Source organism: Sarcophilus harrisii, chromosome 1, assembly GCF_902635505.1.
Source record: "Sarcophilus harrisii chromosome 1, mSarHar1.11, whole genome shotgun sequence".
Classification (NCBI taxonomy): domain Eukaryota; kingdom Metazoa; phylum Chordata; class Mammalia; order Dasyuromorphia; family Dasyuridae; genus Sarcophilus; species Sarcophilus harrisii.
In genome coordinates, this window is record NC_045426.1 from 202,514,992 (window position 1) to 202,533,761 (window position 18,770).

Consider the following 18,770-nt stretch of genomic DNA (forward strand, 5'->3'; position numbering starts at 1 on the left):
TAGCTTATCCTCTGCCATCCTTTTATCCTTTTGCTTTCAGTCTTTTCCAACATCAGGGTCTTTTCCAGTGAGTCCTGTTGTCTTATGTGTTCAAAGTGTTTAAGCCTCAGATTTAGTATTTGTCCTTCCAGTGAATTGTCTGAATTAATTTAAGTATTATTTGATTTCTTTGCTGTCCAAGAAAATGGTGATTCACTCAGCTTTCCTTGTAGTCTAACTCTCATATCCATACATTGCTACTGGGAAAGCCACAGCTTTGACTAAATGGACTTTTGTCAGCAAGGCGTTCTCCCTGCTTTTTATTATACTGTCCAAATTTGCTTTACTTCCAAGGAGCAAGTATCTTTTAACTTCCTGCCTGCAGTTGTTGTCTTCAGTGATCTTTGAGCAAGAATATAAAATTTGACACTGCTTCCATTTTTTCCTTATTTGCTTGGATAGGATGGGAACAGTTGCCAAGATCTTAGTTGTTTTTGCTTTTTGTGATGTTAAGCTTTAAGCAAGCTTTTAAACTCTCCTCTTTTAATTTCTTCAAGAGGCTTCATAATTCCTCTTCCTGCATTTCTGAGATGGTAGACAATCTAAATTCTAGCTTTTGGTTCATTCAATCTGGCATTTCACATGATATACTCTATGTATAAAATAAATAAATAAGGTGACAATTTGCAGCCTCATCATACACTTTTCCTGTCTTCAACCAATCATTTGTTCCATATTCAGTTCTACCTGCTTTGGCTGTTCACAATATTTTCTTCTTGATCAGGAGCTCTGGAATTTGGTTATAATATTCCTGGGAATTTTCATTTTGGAATACAGCCCAGTAGTTCCATTAGGTCAAAGGATATGCACAATTTTATAGTCATTTGTAGTATATTGAGAATCAATCTATTTTCCAAGTCAGTTATTTTTCCAATGAGATATTTCACATTTTCTTCTATTTTTAAATTCTTTTGATTTTGTTTGATTATTTCTGGGTGTCTCATACTCATTATCTTCCATTTGCTTGATTCTAATTTTTAAAGAATTATTTTCTTTAGTGTGCTTTTGTACTTCTTTTTCAATTTGTCCAATTCAACTTTTTAAGGATTTGTTCTCTAAAGTGCTGTATTTCTCTCTCTCTCTCTTTCTCTCTCTCTCTCTCTGTATGTGTGTATATGTGTCTGTGTGCCTGTGCATGCCTCTTTTACATGTAAGTACAGTTCAAATAATGTTTGGCCCATTCTGTTCTTTAAGGTGTTATTTTCTTTAGTATTTTGTGTTGCCACTTTTACCAAGCTATTGACTCTCTTTTTATAATTTTCTTGCATCACTTTTATTTCTTTTCCCATTTTTTCTCTATCTCTCATATTTGATTTTTAAAACCCTTTTTGAGCTCTTTAAGGAATTTTTGTATATAATACAAATTTTTTTTCTTTGAGGCTTTGCTCCTAACTGCTTAGACTTTTTTTTTTTTCCTGGGTTTGTGTTTTGATCTTCTCTATCATTGTCAGATTACTTTTTTGTTGTTTGTTCATTTTCCCAGTCTGTTTCTTGACTTTTAATTTATATTAAATTGAGATGTGCTCTTGGGGTAGAGGAGGCACTGTCTCAAGCTTCAGGCTTTTTTCTTGCCTTGTCACTTGACTCCAGTGTCTCTGCAGGAGATTGTGAAGCAGATGACTTGACTGTATCTCACTTAAATCTGTTCATTTGCAAGTCAAGACATCACCCTCCTAATGTCATTGTTTCTCTTTGAAAATGAAAGCCCAACAGAAACTAGGCATTGATCCACACTTAACACCGTACACCAAGATAAGGTCAAAATGGGTTCATGACCTAGGCATAAAGAATGAAATTATTAATAAATTAGAGGAACACAGGATAGTTTACCTCTCAGACCTGTGGAAGGAGAAGGACTTTATGACCAAAGCAGAACTAGAGATCATTACTGATCACAAAATAGAAAATTTCCATTATGCCAAACTGAAAAGTTTTTGTACAAACAAAACTAATGCAGACAAGATTAGAAGGGAAGCAATAAACTGGGAAAATATTTTTTACATTTTGATAAAGGCCTCATTTAAAATATATAGAGAATTAATTTAATTTATAAAAATCGCCATTTCCAATTGAAAAATGGTCAAAGGATATGAAAACCCTTTCAGATGAAAAATTGAAACTATTTTCTATATGAAAAGATGCTCCAAGTCATTATTAATCAGAGAAATGCAAATTAAGACAACCTAAGATACATATAACCTGTCAGATTGGCAAGGGACAGGAAAAAAAAAATGATGATTGTTGAGGGGAGAGGGAAAACTGGGACATTGATGATTGTTGGTGGAGTTGGAATGAATCCAACCATTTTGGAGAGTAGTTTGGAATTATCAAAAAAGTTATAAACTTGATACCCTTTGATCCAGGTGCTACCTGGGCTTATATCCCAAAGAGATCATAAAGAAGGAAAGGGACCTGTTATAATGTTTGTAGCCTTTTGTAGTGGTAGAAACTGGAAACTGAGTGGATGTCCATCAGTTGGAGAATGGCTGAATAAATTGTGGTATATGAAATTATGGAATATTACTGTTCTGTAAGAAAGACCAACAGGATTTTCAGAAAGGCCTGGGAGACTTAACAACGATGCTGAGTGAAATGAGTAACCAATATGGATGCCCAAGTCAATTAATCAGAGAAATGCAAAAGACAACCTAAGATATACTACACACCTGCGATTGGCCAAGATAGGAAAATAAATGATTGTTGAGGGGATGCGGGGAAAACTGGGACATTGATGCATTGTTGGTGGAGTTGTGAACAATCCCAACCATTTTGGAGAGAGTTTGGAACTATGCCTAAAAGTTATCAAACTGTGCATACCCCTTTGATCCAGCAGTGTTACCTGGGATTATATCCCAAAGAGATTATAAAGAAGGGAAAGGGACCGTATGTGCATAATTTTGTGGCAGCCCTTTTGTAGTGGCTAAAATTAAACTGAATGGAGTCCATGTTGGAGAATGGTTGAATAAATTGTGGTATATGAAAATTAGGAATATTATGTTCTGTAAGAAATGACCAACAGGATAATTTCAGAAAGGCCTGGAGACTATACCTAACTGATGCTGAGTGAAATGAGCAGGACCAGGAGATCATTATATACTTCAGCAACGATACTATATGATGACCGTTCTGATGGACCTCCACCTCAGCAAAGATCAACCAAACATTTCCAATGGAGCAGTAATGAATAACAGCTATGCCAGAGAAAGAACCTGGGAGAGACTAAAACCATTACATTGAATTCTAACCCATATTTATGCCCACCTGCATTTTATTTCTTGTAATTGTACAATATTTGAGTCTGATTCTTTTTAACAAAAATAATGTTTTGTCAATATTACTTGTATCTAATTTATATTTTAATTAAAATCTATTCATCCTCCATCTAGGGAGAGGGTGGGGGTAAGAGGTAAAAAATTGGAACAAGAGGTTTGGCAATTGTCAATGCTGTAAAGTTACCCATGCATATAATCTGTAAATAAAAGGCTATTAAATAAAAAAAAAAAAGAAAGAAAATGAAAGCCCAAGAACAATACATCTTTCTGAGATAGGTTCTGGAGGTCTTTAGGTTTTCAGTCATTAAGAAGAAAAGAAGTGTGGTTAGTCCTTTCTTGATCTGTGCTCTGCCCTTTTCCCAGGAAGGAACATTATTTCCCTGCAGCCACCAGTGCTAGGACTCCTACAGACAACTGGGTCTGTGACCAGGTCCAGCACTCTTCTATAGCCACAATTGTTGATTCTCTCTTCTGGCTTGGTATTGAGACCTGGTACCTATTCCCCAGTGAGTGATCACAAGCTGTCCTCTCAGTGCTGGAGCCATAACCTGATCCCCTAATCACCCCGGGTATGTCAGTGCATAGAGTCCTAAACCCAGTGCTAGCAAAGGATCTCTTACAGTCTCCTTTCAACCAGTCTTCTAATTCCCTCCCCTTACCATCTGTGGCCTGAGAGCTCTTGAAGCTGTTGCTATTTACCAGGATAATCTACATTCTACTTGAGTGAGATAGATCTTTTCTGCTGACCTCCTAGATTGTTTTGGCCTGAAAAATTGCTTCACCCGACCTTTTGTTGGTTATCCTGTTCCAGAGTTTTGTTTAGAGTTGTTTAGAAGGAAATTTGGAAGAGCTCAGTGGAGAGCTTTTCTTTTTCACCATCTTGGCTCTCCCTACACTTATTTTTTTAGTATTATTGGAATTAGTTTTTTCACTTTCTTCTTTGATGATTACTTACAATTCACAATGAAAGCAAACTTAAATTTGAATCATTGTCAACTTCTTGAGTACTTCTGGATTATTTTTGATAAACATGAATTTGATAGGCCTTTATTCTCTGAAACCCAATATAAGGTTGTATTTTAACAGGAAAAAAATTTATTATAAAATAGTGTTATTTTACACCATGAACTAGTGACTATTAATAATTTGTTCTATTTTAAATTTACTTTCTTTGAGGAATGGGATAGGCCTTCCCTTGAAATTGGCTAAGGAAAATTTTATTGTGAAATAATGATTCATAATAATGTCAAATGCTTGTTCTCACTATGCATATTGTTGTCATGCAAAGGCACATAATGATTTAATGTGCTGAGAACTCATGAGACTTAGATAATCCAAACTCATTGCTTTTTTTCCAGCTATATAAAATATACCTTTGATAATTTGGCATATTACTAAGATTGTGAATTAACATTGCTAGAATATTCTCCTAGCTTTTTAAAGATTTTTTTTGTTTGTTTTGTTTTAATTTAAGGATCATTTTGTAATTGAACCTGCATTTTTTTTTTAATTTTGACTCACAAATCGTTATTGTTATTTTATAATTATTTTGGATGGGATTCCCCTTCCTATTAGTACCTCCAGGATTTTTTTTTTGTAATTTAGAAATGCTGTAATTTTTTTTTTTTTTTTTTTTTGTAGCCTGTTAAGTTTGCAGAAGCTATTAAATCAGTTAGTTTCTTTACTGATTCTCCAGGATTTTCTAACTATCATCATAATTATCACAATATTATTCAGAGCAGACTCTCATCATATTATGCCTGGATTGTAATATCAATAGACCCCTGGTTGGTCTCCCTGCTTCAAGTATCTTCCTCTCCAATCCATTGTCCTGCCAGCTACCAAAGTGTTCTTCCTAAAGCATGGATCTGATAATGTCATCCTTCAAAAAACACTAATGGCACTCTGTTACTTCCAGTATCAAATATAAATCCTTTGATTGGCTTTTAAAGTTCTTAAACTTGATCCCTTCTGATTTGTCTCATCTTCCTATACATTTTGTTTTCCTTCCATGTATTCTACAATCCAGACTCATTGATCCTCTTGCTTTCTATACCTTTTTAATGATTGTCCCCTTAGTCCTTGAATACACTTTTTCCTTACTACCTCCTGTGTCTTGGGTTTTCTTGTGGTTTCAGCTCAAATCTTACTTTCAGAAAGAGACCTTTCCAGGTAGGTCCCTACCACTAACAGGGATTACTTTCCACGTCCCTATACATGCATATAAATATGTATGTATCTATGTATATGGGAGTATATATGTGTATATGTTGTTATATGGTGTAATCTTTTCCCAGAAACAAAAGTATACTTTCCTTGTTTGTTTTGTTTCTGTTTGGAGACAATTGAATCAATTTGGAGACAACTGATATTAAAATGATTTACCCAGAATCAACACAGCTAGTGTCTGAGATGAGATTTTAGCCCTAGTCTTTCTGATTCCAGGACCAATGTATCACCTAGCTGCCCCATACATTTTTAATTTCAGCATTTTGTCAGACATTTTTAAGTATTGAGTTATGGATTTTATAATCTCCATGTAATTTGGAATGCATATCACATGAGTACATATGAACCATATACAACATATAACAAAAAAAGAATTTTTCATTCTCTGATAAGACATAAAAGATCTGTGTGTGTGTATATGAGGGAAATTATATGAACAAAAGATGACTTGGCCATGAAACAAAGGAATTAACAATGAAGATAGTCATTACAGTATAATAGAATTTGAGAGAGAAAAAGAAAATCTTTGACCCTGGAACTCATAGGACTGACTTTTCACCATCAGTCTAGGAAGCTTAAATTAGGACAACCCAGATTATTGCTTATCAATTTTATTGTGTGCTTGTGTTCTCTAGTCTAAATAACACTTTTTATACCTTTTCCTGAATTTTAAACTACTTGACTTACAAATAGTATATTTTATAATTATTTTGATGGGATTTCCCTTCCTATTAGTGCCTCCAGGATATATATATATATATATATATATATATATATATATATATATTTTTTTTTTTTTGTGCTCCACCATTGGTCATTTCTGTCCTATTTGATCATTGATTCAGTTTTAGCAGAGTGCATTTAATTAAAATTTTTCTCAGCATCAGCCAGAAGAAATATTTGGAAAAGTCCTGAGTCTATAACACAAGGTACCTCTCCTGCTTTGAATGAATCTGAAGGAATCAAATCCATATAATATGCATCATTACTTTCTTCTATCACTTCTTTGGGCTCAGTACTTTCAGTCTTCTCAAAAACCATCTTTTTCACCTCGGTGCAACTTAACATTTGTCTTATCCATCTTTTCTTCCCCATCTCTCTTAAAAAAAAAAAAAAAAAAAAAAAAGAACCAGAGCTGAAACAACAGGCAATTTGGAAGATCCACTTTTGGAAGGATCACCAGCAATAAACTCTGCCAAAGGTGTGGGGTCAAACTTTCTTTGGTGCTGTGTATACAGATGAAAAGCTAGAAAGTTGGCTCAGGGGTACAGACTCAGTCATCTCCTTCTAAATCATATGATGATGTAAAAAGCCAGAAAACTAAGTAATTCCCTATGTCCTGTCAGATTTTCCTTCTAGTAGAGTGAAAACCTGCATAGTATCCTTGAGGAGCACTGCTCAAAGACTCCTTTCAGCTGCAGGTTATAATGAAAAAAAAAAGTTGGCTTGAAAACTTTTCTTTTGATTGTAGTGTCATTATTTCAAAGTGTAGAAAGTCAGAGCTTTGGCAACAAAGTGGTGATGTCATCAGTGGGAGGGGCTATTTGGACAGTTGGGGTGGCTAGACAATAACCTCACAGGATGGGTAGGGCCTGGGGGTGGGGCCAGTCACATCACAGTGTGGGTGGGGTTTTAATTTAATAAATGGTTGTTGCTTTAACATTTTGACAGGTAGTAAATATAGCTTCTTACTTCTAGCAGATTTAAATGTAACTAAAAGCAGCATAAGCCAAGTGGAACAGGTTATACTGAATGGAAGAGTAATATGACTGTCTGCATTGCCTTTTGGTGTCTAGGAGGTATCTGTAGCATTTTCTCCACTTGTGAAGTCAAACACTTGTAAACTCAGCTTTCATTAGTATCTTTTCATTTCTGAGTGTTGGTAGTTTTTTTTTTTTTTTTTTTTTTTTGGATACTTTGGTGCAGTTGGTCTTAACATAAGATGATAGATTAAAAGTTGGAAGAGATGTTAAGGTAATCAAATTGAGCTTCATTGTATTGTTCAGTTTTTCAGTTATGTCCAGCTCTTCATGATCCCATTTGGGGTTTTCTGTATAAAAATACTAGAATAATTTTCTATTTCCTTTACTAGCTCATTTTACAAATGAGGTACCTGAGGCAAATAGGGTTAAATGACTTGTCCAGGATTACACAGCTAGTGATTGTCTAAAGACATACTTGAACTCAGGAAGATGAGTCTTCCTAGCTTCAGAACCAGCATTACTGCTTTTACAGATAAGAAAATTGAGGCTCACAGAGGTTGTGATTTGCTCAAGTTAAACAAATGATAAATAACAGCCAGAATTCAAATCCATGTCTTTTGATTCCACTATCAAACTAAAGGCATCAATCATATTGTCAGTCAGTGCCTGCTGTGTAGTAAGAAACGTCCTCTTGTCAGTTCACTAACAAAAGTGTGATGTGATGTCACCACAATTAAAGACAATCTACCTGCATATTTGAACTGGTACCACAAAACAGCAACTAAGTTTATAGTCAGTGAACAAATGTGAGAAATGATTTTAACTATTAATACTAGAAGTAGCTATCCAAATCAGATATTCTCCCTTGAGCTCTTCAAGAATTTATTTTGTTTGCTTTAGCAAGTGAATGTGATAAGAATATATGAAATGTTAATTTGCACAATTATGAAACTGTGTTTTGTTGAGAAAAAGACTCAGTGGAATGGAAGGAATAAGTTTGAATATACATCTGCAACTGACACCCTCTGTGACATCAAACAAATCACAACTTCTATGATTCTTTTTGAGGAACCATGATTTCTTTGCTCCCTCAGTTTCAGTTTCAAATGATGTGAACATGGTTTTTCTGAAATTCTAAATAAATTCAGTCAGGCATAAATTTGTATTCAAAAGTTTCTAATTTATTTATGATCTGTAGCTTTGTTCTGTGCAAATAATCAAAATTAGTACATCTTGTTTGTGTGATTATAAAATCACTTCACCTAATAGAAATGTAAATCCAATGACCATTGAAATCTGTTATTTTTTTCATTAAAGGGAGCTTTGAACTAGTTAAATAATTTCATGGACCTGGAAGAAAGTTATTAGGTAAAACTAAATATGGCCTATTCTGTTTCTGCCTCATTCATTTCTCCCTTTTCTTCCCCCCCAAAATTGGTTTTTGCTATATTTATTCATTGCTTAAACTTTTCATTTCTAGAAAAGACCCTTAAATACTAGTATAGACTTTGTTGAATCCAAAAGATCCCAAATACAAACTTTCATTTTAATAACTACTGAAGAAATACTAACTTGTTTATTTTTTCACTTAATTATATATTTTTTCCAATTACATGTAAAAATAGTTTTCAACATTTACTTTTGTAAGATTTCAAGTTCCAAGTTTCTTTTTCTCCCTCTTTTTCTTCCCTCTTCCTCCATAGCTTTTTTCTTTAATCTTTTCTTTAGGGGTTAAGTTTAGTGATTGTTCTCTATATCTTATTTAATTAAATTTAACTTCTAAAAGAGTAGTACTTTGATCTTTGTTGGTGATCAGAGATCAAGATCAATTGATAACTGATTTCATTATTGCTAGTATGAATATCTCTATTGCTTTCCATGCTGGTGACAGCCAGTCTTGATAAAGTACAAAATAAAACAGTTACCAAAGAGTATTATTAAATCTTTGGAATTTTAGTAACTTTCAATATGTTAGTCATCTTGCAGGCATTTATTAGGAGTTTACTATGTGCCAAGTACCTGGGCAAAGGAGCTAAGTTATACAATATAAGATTAGATTAATATATTTAGTTAAAGATAAGTTATTTTAACCCGCATTAGAGTTGCCACACTGGGAGTGTGGAGGGGAACATTTAACAGATACCAAAAGAAAACTATTTGGTTTTTTTTGAAACTTGACACAAACTTGACCATTTAAAGAATTAACTATTTAACTGAGATAAAGATTTTGAATATATGTCACATTTTTGGCATAGGACATATCAGTTTTTTAGGAACTGGAAAATTTTTCTAGGCTTCTCACTTTCCAACAACCTTCCCATTTTTCTAGTTGCTATATACATCATTTTGGCCTTTCATTTCTTATCACTATGTGGGATGTAGAAGACCCTTACCCAAAATAACTACTCCGAGGTCACTCAGTAGAAAGCAGAAAGGTTGTGTATTAAAACCTCCTGAGGATGAGCCGTCCCATCACGAGAAAGCTCTTGGTAGGAGGGTTAAAGAAGCAGTAAAAATACACAGCTTTTATACAAGAGATTACATCACAAGTAAGAGAGCATTGAGAAGGAGAGAGGGAGGCAACTAATTGGTTGCTATCTGGAGAAATTGGAATGGAAGGTTTCTGTTTCCTCTGATTTCTAGGAATGAATCCTGATTTCTAGGAAACAGAAAATCAGGCCTTCAGACTTTTAGATAATTAAACAGACAGTGGTCAAGCTATATGATTAATAGACTAAATATTCATAAATGTCAAATACTATAAATGTCATCAGCTCAGGTTAAGTAAATGTTTATAGCTGGCCAAGGCTAAAGTAAATATGGGCCTGCACATATAATAGGGGAAACAGAAATAATGAAAATAAAATACAGAAAAAGAGTTCACATATTCCTATAAGTTCTTCACCTTGTCTCTCTATTCCACACATCACCATTTCCATCCTGGAAAGGAAAGAAAAATCTGTTTTGCTTCTTTGCAAAGGAGGTGAAATCATTGCTAAAAAATTTGTAAAAATATTTATGGATGTCAAATCAATCCATCTGAGATTATAATATGTGGAAAGAATTCATTAAAGAAATAATAAATAAATTGAGACATTAAACTACCAATAATTATATTTTGATGGGTAAAAAGTGGTAGATATTTATTAGTTCTAATTTTTAATAGAAAAGCAACAGTAAATTCATTAATAATATTAATAATTAGTTTTTCTTCTCTCATTTATCCTTTCCTGGTTTAAATATTAGGCCTTATTTGTCTCAAAAAGGATTCTGATCAGGTATTCTCTCAGTTTTTGACAATAAGTTGTGTAGTATCGGTACAGATTGTTTTTTACAAATCTGACAAAATTTTCCTACAAATCCATCAGGATCAGGAGATTTTTCCTTTGGTAGTGAGTGCTCTTCTAACTGGTTCTACTTCCTTTTCTGATAGTGGGTTATTTAAGATCTCTATCTAGACTTTTGACAATTTGGATATTTTATATTTTTGAAGGTCTTCCTCTATTTGCTTTATATTTTCATTTTGTCACTATATACCTACCTCTGCAAAGAGCTTCTGATTATTCTTTTTATTCTGATTTTGTTGTGATTTTACCTTGCTTATATGCTATTTTAGGGATTTTATTGTCTGCGCTCTTCTTTTTAGTCAGATTAGTTTAAGATTTATCCATTGTTTTTTATAATTTCTTTGTGGGATTTTTTTTGTTGTCATTTGTTTTTGATTGTTTTCCCCCCAGATTATTTTTTCTCTTAACTTTCTTTATTTTTGGTCTGAAAATAGTTGAACAATAACAATAAAAACAATTAGAACAAATATGTTTAATATTAATAATTGGTTTGTTGGCTAGACTTTTTTCAATATAATGTAGCTTTCTTGGGGTTTTTTTGGGTTTTTTGAATGTTGGAATTTGCTTTATCAGATAGCATGATTGCAACTCCTATGGGTTTTTTGGTTGTTGTTTGTTCATGGGCGTTTTTGCAGAGGTAGGGAAGAAAGTCAGATTCACTTGATCCATAGTAATTGTTTTCCTTTTTATTCTGTGTGTATCTTTGTTTTCAAAATGAGTTTTCTATAAGCAACAAATTGTAGGATTTTGTTTTGTTTATCCAGTGTGTCGCTCTTTGTTTTATTAGATTGTTTAATTTACATTTAAATAATTAGGTGGGTTTATTTTCCAAGTTATAGTTTTTTCTCTCTTCTGCTGTAAACATAATATTATGTCTCTTTAGTACTTTAGTTTAATCTTTCTTAAGATGACTCTGTTCTCACTGACTCTCTTCTCATAACTGCTGTTCTCCCCTTTCCATGTTAAGCCTTTCCCTTTGGAGTTTTGCTTATTAGTTCCTTTTTCTTTTCTGCTTTTATCTGACTGTTCAATTCTTCCCTTTTTTCCCTTCTCATATAGTCAAGGATATTCATCTCTTTCAACTAGTCCTGTTTTTTATTATTTTTTTAATTTTTTAATTTTATTTTTTGGTGACTTTTTTTCCCAGGAAGAATTTTTCTCTGTCAGTTTTTTCATTATATATCCTCCCTTTCTGTCTATTGCAGATTTTCATCCTCTGGTTCATGATCTTATAGTTAATTAGTCCCTCATCATTCTCTGCATCTGTCATAGAATCAAAACTTCCTTTTTTGTGCCATTCAGTCTGCCTCTCCTTCTTCCATTTCACTACACTTCTAGAGAAATGTTCATTTCTGTACATCACTGCGAGCACTGCCAAGTGTCCTAATCCTTCCCTTACCACATCCTTAATTGTGCAAAATAGCATTGATTTATGTTCTCCATGATTACCTTCCTTCCCATTTGCCTGAAAAAACATCTTCATGTAGATGTTTCTGTGCTTCTCTGTATTTTTTTTATTAAAGCTTTTTATTTTCAAAATATATACGTGAATAATTTTTCAACATTGACCCTTGCAAAACCTTGTGTTCTAAATTTTCCCATCCCCCACCCTCTTCCTTAGATGGCAAGTAATCCAATATATTTAAACATGTTAAAACTATATATTAAATCCAACATATGTATACATATTTATACAGTTATCTAGCTGCACAAGAAAATCAGATAAAAAGAAATAAAAATGAGAAAGAACAAAATGCAATATGCTTCTGTGTATTAATCACATTTGTCATTTCAAACAGCATTGTAACATTCTATTACATTCATTTAACATGTTTTGTTTTTTTAACTATTCCCCTGTTGATGGATATCTACTTTGTTTCTAATTTTTTACTATCATGAAAAAGACTGCTGGAAATAATGTGTCACATATGGGATTTTAACCTTATCAGTAGCTCTGTTGGAGTTTGGTGATGAAATTGCTTTGTCAGGGGGGTATGGACATCTTAGTTATTTGCATAAACTCAGATTGTTTTCCCAAATAGTTGTACTGATTCATCATTAATGCATTATCTCCCACAGTAAGCCGATTGATTATTAATATTAAATATATTTTAATTGCCTTTGTAATGCCACCATTTTCAGTTGTATCTAATTCTTTGTGACCACATTTGGCAGTGATAATAGAGTGGTTTGCCATTTCCTTCTCAAGCTTGTTTTAGAGATGACTGAGGCAATGTCAGCATTGACATCTTTTGTTTATATCAATTTTCAAGATATGAGATGAACCCTCAGGATTGTCAGTCTTCTGAGAACTGTTTAAATCCTTTGACCTCATCTGTCAATGAATGGCCTGGGGTGGGGAGAGAGAGAGGGAAAGGGAGAGGGAGAGGGAGAGGGGGGGAGGGAAGAAGGGAAGGAAGGAGGGAGAGAATATGCCTGCGTCATATCTGTTGATAGACTAACCTTTATTAAAGAAATCTAATGGAAAACTTTTTTCCCTCATTTGTTTCCCTTCTATCCTAGGTACATTATTTTGTGTATGCAAAAACAGTTCTACTGTTTCTGCCTCTTTCTTCTTTAATCTCTCCCATTGATCTCACTTTTAAAATTTTTAACCAGTACTAGATGATTTTAATATGACTGCTGCTTTATAATATAATTTTAGTTCTGAAAGTGCTATTCACATTTCATCCTGATTTCTTTTTTGATGTTATAGATCTTTTTTTTTTTTTTTAGTGAATTTCAAAAATCAATTTCTGTAATATATCCTTTTCATAATTTGATCTAATATCTGACATATAAAGTAATTTTAGAAAGTGCTATTCCCACATCATCCTGATTTGTCTCTTGATATTTTGAATTTTTATTTTTTAATGAATTTTTAAAATCAATTTCTGTAATATATCCTTTTGATAATTTGATCTAATATCTGACATGCAAATTAATTTTGGTAGTATTGTCATTTTTATTATGTTGGCACATTCAATCATGACCACAAATATTCCTACAGCTATTTAAATTATTTCATTAAGGAACATTTTGTCATTGAATCTGTTTAAGTATTTTATATTTTGGTATATGGATCCCCAGATACTTTGTGTATTTTGTAATTACTTCAAATGAAATTTACTTTTCAATTATTGCTCCTTAGATTTTGTTGTTCATATATAGATTTTTTTTTTCTGTGGGTTCATTTTTAAACCTACAACTTTGCTGAAGCTATTAATTGTCTCAAATCATATTTTTCCTAATTACCTAAGATTTTCTAAGTGTCCAGATCAGCAGTAAATATATATCTCCTTAACCTATCTTTGTGGCCTTCTTTTCTTTCTTTCTTGGGATCATTTGTAAAATTGGTCACTCCTTCATTCATATCCCCGAGAAAACCCTTTTGTACTCCACTGTCCTAGCCAGATTTTCTCATCTCAGTGAACAGCCATTTCTCCTTTAATGTTCACCCTATTCTGTTTAGATCCCTCCTGATATCATATGTAAGTCACCAATTAATTTTCCCTTCCTGTCCCAAATATTCTGGATCTTGCTTTCTATCTTTTTCTTCTAATAGCTTTAGGTCTTCTCAAAATTTTGGTTTTTGTTCCTTTACCTTCTCAACTCAAATGACTTGTAGTCCTACTCTGGCACAGTCATGCAATTCCCAATCCTAATTTTAGCTTTGCTATGATATAAATTCAGACCTAGTCGTAGTGTATATTTTGAAGTTCTTTAATTTTTTTGGATTACAACAAAGGAAGCTGATGATATATTTGGGCTTGCAGTCAAGAACACGTGTTCAAATCAAACTTTAGACACTTAATAGCTATGTGACTCTGGACAAGTTACTTAATCTCTGCCTTAGATTTCTTAACTTTAAAATGAAGATAATATCTACTTCACAAAGAAGTTATGAGGATAATATTTGTAAAAAATGCTTAATACAGCATGTCCCTGCCACATAGTAAATACTATATGAATGCTTATTTCTTTCCATCTTTAAGGATTTGTTGTTGTTTGTTTTTTATTTTTAATGTATGTTCAATTTATTGCCCTGATCTTTTTCATTTTGAATGATCAGATTGTTTAGAGATTTTTTTTTTCTCTGTGGACTGATTTGTCTTCATTCCCCAAATTTTGTTATGCTGTCTGATTTTTGTCATCTGTGATGAAACTATCTCTGTTTAGTTTTTGGACCTACCCATTCTTGAAGATTGTTATTTTCTTTTCAATGAATTTTTAATCTATTATTTAATAGTCATTTACTTTTTTGAATAATATTTTATTTTTTCCAATTACATATAGAAGCAGTTTTTGACATTAGATTTTTTTTTTTTTTTTTTTTTTTTTTAGTTTTGCGTTCCAAATTCTCACCTCTCTTTTTTCTTAAGGGAATTTTTCTTAGTAAGATTGATGGCTTGTTCAATTTCTTTTTTCTAAAATGGGGCTATTTAAGTATTTTACTTCCTTTCTGTTAATCTGGGCAATCTGTGTTTTTGTAAATATTCATCCATTTCACTTGTATTGTCAGATTTATTGGCATGCAATTGGGCAAAATAGCTCTTTTATTTTTCCTCTTCATTGGTGGTGAATTCACTCTCTTCATTTTAAATATTGGTGGATTGATTTTTTTTCCCTTTTTCTAAGCAAATTAACCAAAGTTTTATTTATTAATTCAATAGTTTTCTACTTGTAATTTTGTTAATTTCTCTTCTGATATTCAGAGTTTCTAATTTGGTATTTAATTGGGAATTTTTAATTTGTTCTTTTTTAAAAAGCTGTTTTAGTTGCATGCCCAATTCATTGATTTCTCCTTTTTCTATTTTATTCATATAAGCATCTAACCATGTAGGAATGTAAACAGTTTAAACCTTTGGTTTTTTTCCTGTTTACCTTTTTTATGATTCTTTTGAGTTTTGTATTTGTAGATCATATAGTCTGTTCAACTGTGATCTTTTCTTCAGAAGAGATTGAAAATCCCCAATTTCATTGAATGACCATCTTTTTCCCCTGAGAGATTATGCTCTTTTTTTGTTGGATATTTGATTCTTAAGTATAGTCCAAGGTACTTTGCCTTCCAGATATCATATTCCAGGCCCTCCAATTCTTTAATGTGGAAGCTGCTAGGTTCTGAGTAAGACCAATTGTGATTCCTCAATATTTAAATTGTTTCTTTCTGGTTGCTTACAATATTTTTTCCTTGATCTGATAATTTTGGAATTTAGCTACAATATTCCTTGGAGCTTTCATTTGAGGGTCTTTTCCAGGAGGTGATCAGTAGATTCTTTCAATGATATTTTTACCCTCTAGGATTCTAGGATATCAGGGCAATTTTCTTTGATGATTTTTTGAAAGATGTTGTCCTGGTTCTTTTTTTGATCATGGCTTTCAGGTGGTCCAATAATTCTTAGATTATCTCTCAAATAATACTGTTTCCGGATCAGATGTTTTTCCAATGTTTTACATTTTCTTCTATTTTTTTCTTTTTTTAAAATTTTGTTTGATTGATTCTTGATGTCTCATTGAGTTATTCACTTCCATGTATTAAATTCTAATTTTTAGTCACTTGCTTAATTTTCTTTTAATCACTTTTTCCACTTGATTAATCATACTTTTAATAGAGTTGTTTTGTTTATTGGGTTTTTTTCTTATTTCACCAATTCTGTTTTTAAGGAGTTATTTTCATCAGTATATGTATGTGTGTATCTATACGTATATATAATATATATTTTTTTTCATTTTGCCAAATCTGTTTTTTAAGGAGTGGGGTTTAAGTCAATTTCTGTGCTTCTTTTTCCAAGCTGTTGACTTTTTCACCTGAAGCTTTCACACTTCCTCTGTATAACTCTCATTTCTTTCCCTCATTTTTCTTCTGTGTCTCCTACTGGATTTCTAAAATCCCCTTTCAGCTCTTTCAAGACAAACTTTTGAGATTGAGAGTAGTTCATATCCTCCTTTGAGGCTTTACATGTAAGCATTTTGTCATTGATAGCCTATTACGGGTTTGTTTTCTGATCTTCTCAGTTATTATAGTAGCTTTCTATGGTCAGGGCTCTTTTTGCTCATTTTTAAAAGTTGAGCTATGCTCCTAGGGTACAGGTGAGATCGTCCCAAATAAAGGTGCAAGGGGCTCCCTGACTTAACATGCTACAGTTGTTGGTGCTGCCAGGTTTCCTACTATGCTGGGTTGGCCTGACCTAGTCCCATCTGATATATTAGTATTTGGGGGCTCACAATTTGTCTTATTTGGTTGGGTTGGAGGTCTCATAGCTGATCTTCTGAGTCATTGGCATTCTGAACTAGGATAGAATGGCCAATGCTGCTATACTTTAGCTAAGATCCTTCTACTAGATTGCCCATGCAGTGTCCGTTCTGGGCCCCATTCCCCTCTGCCCAACTGAGATAGACCTTTCCTTAATTCCTTCCCATTATATCTTAAGCTGAAAAATTGTTTCACCTCAAATATTTGTGGGTTTTGTTAGTCTAGGGTTCATTCAGAGGCTTTATCTAGCATTGATCCTGAGGGAAACTAAATAGAGCTCAGGCAATATTCTGGCTTCTTTAAGCCATCTAAGCTTGGCCTTCATAGCATTTTAGTGTTTTTATTTACATTATTGTAATTCATGTGTAAAATACATATTTCTTTTTGTTTTGTATTCACCATGTATAGATTTTATATATTTTCCTAACTGTTTTTGCCTACTTGTATAAAATAATCATTTGATAGCTTAATTGATACTGTCTTAAATCTGCCAACTTTTTTTTATTATATTGGCATTGATCAACTATGAATAATAAACATTTCTCCAATTGTTTAATTCTTCCTTTATTTATATAAAGCATATATTGAGTGTTATAAATTTCTTGGTAAACTAACTCATAGATATTTTATGGATTAATTAGTTATTTTGAACAAAGTTTCTTTTCTTATTTCCTTTTCACTTCTTTATAGTATGGAGAAATATTGATGCATTATAAATTTAACATGTGTCCTACAACTTTTAGTGAAGTTATTGTCGTGTTGATTTTTTGTTGATTTTCTAGGGGTTTCTAAGTAATCTCTTTCAGCTCTAAATGGATATAGTAAATAGTGTATTCTTTTTACTGATCTATCTGTACATAAATGTAAATTTTATCATTATGTGACAGATAAATCAGTATAGTAAATAGAGTTGATGGACCTCCAGTTTGTAAGGCCTGAATTCAAATGTGACCTCAGACACTTAAAAGTTGTGTGACAAATCAATACGCTGTGTGGCAAATCACTTAATCCTATTTGCCACAGTTTCCTCAAATGTAAAATCAGCTGGAGAAAAACATGATAAATTACTCTAGTATTTTTGACAGAAAATGCAGAATGGGATTCCAAAGAGTCAGAAGTATTTTATATCACAGCAGTAAAATATTTTATGATTTATCATAATTTTTCTATAATTATATGATACATAATTCACTTGTCTCATTAATCTAAATAAAATTTTTCAGACTTTATAAAATAATGAATAGAGTAGTTATGCTAGAGTTATTCCTGTATGTATTGGAAACGCTTCTAGAGTTCCTCTATAATAAATAATATTATTCTTGTTTTAATGTCTTACATATATACACATATTGTGATCATATTAGAAAAGCTTCTCTATGTCTACACTTTTTAGTTTTGTTTTTGTTTTTGTTTTTTGTTTTGTTTTGTTTTGTTTTGTTTTTTGTGGGGAGAAGGAAGAAGCCGGGAGAGCAAGGAAATATGAACCTGGGAAAAATCTATAAACACCTAAACAAATATTCATGTTAGGGGAAGGAGTAAAGTATGAGCACATCAAGAGTCATATTTGAGGGTTATTGGAAAATCAAAGGATTACTAAGAATAAAAGATTGTGTTTAAGAGAATAGATTCTAGAATGCCCTTGGATAGGAATTAGAAAAAGGAGGAATAAAAATGTTACTAGGCATAAAAGGGACATCTCTTAAATGTAAAGAGGACCCATGGAATTTAAGAGTTCATAATCTTTGCATCATCAGTATTTTAGTGGCTGCAGTTTTCTTTTTTGAAAATTTATCTCTTATAATCAATTTTTTTTCAAAACCTGGAATGCTACATTCTAGGAAGAATTAAAAGTTATAGGTCAATCAGAGGGCAGTAAAGAGATTTGTAATTGGTATTAGAAGGCTACAATATATACGAATGAATAACT

The 18,770-nt window shown here is 32.6% G+C and overlaps 1 protein-coding gene across 4 annotated transcripts in view; it reads left to right on the top strand.

The window, feature by feature from the left end:
• The window catches only part of PJA2 (praja ring finger ubiquitin ligase 2), a 127,678-nt gene that overhangs the window by 39,222 nt on the left and 69,686 nt on the right, over window positions 1-18,770 (top strand). The window contains exon 1 of one of the 4 annotated variants that reach the window (XM_031968639.1): window positions 7,174-7,339. The exons of the other annotated variants lie outside the window; for them this stretch is intronic. The gene's annotated coding sequence lies outside the window, so the exon portion shown is untranslated. Of the gene's footprint in view, window positions 1-7,173; window positions 7,340-18,770 lie in introns of those variants that run through there. 4 annotated transcript variants of the gene reach the window in all.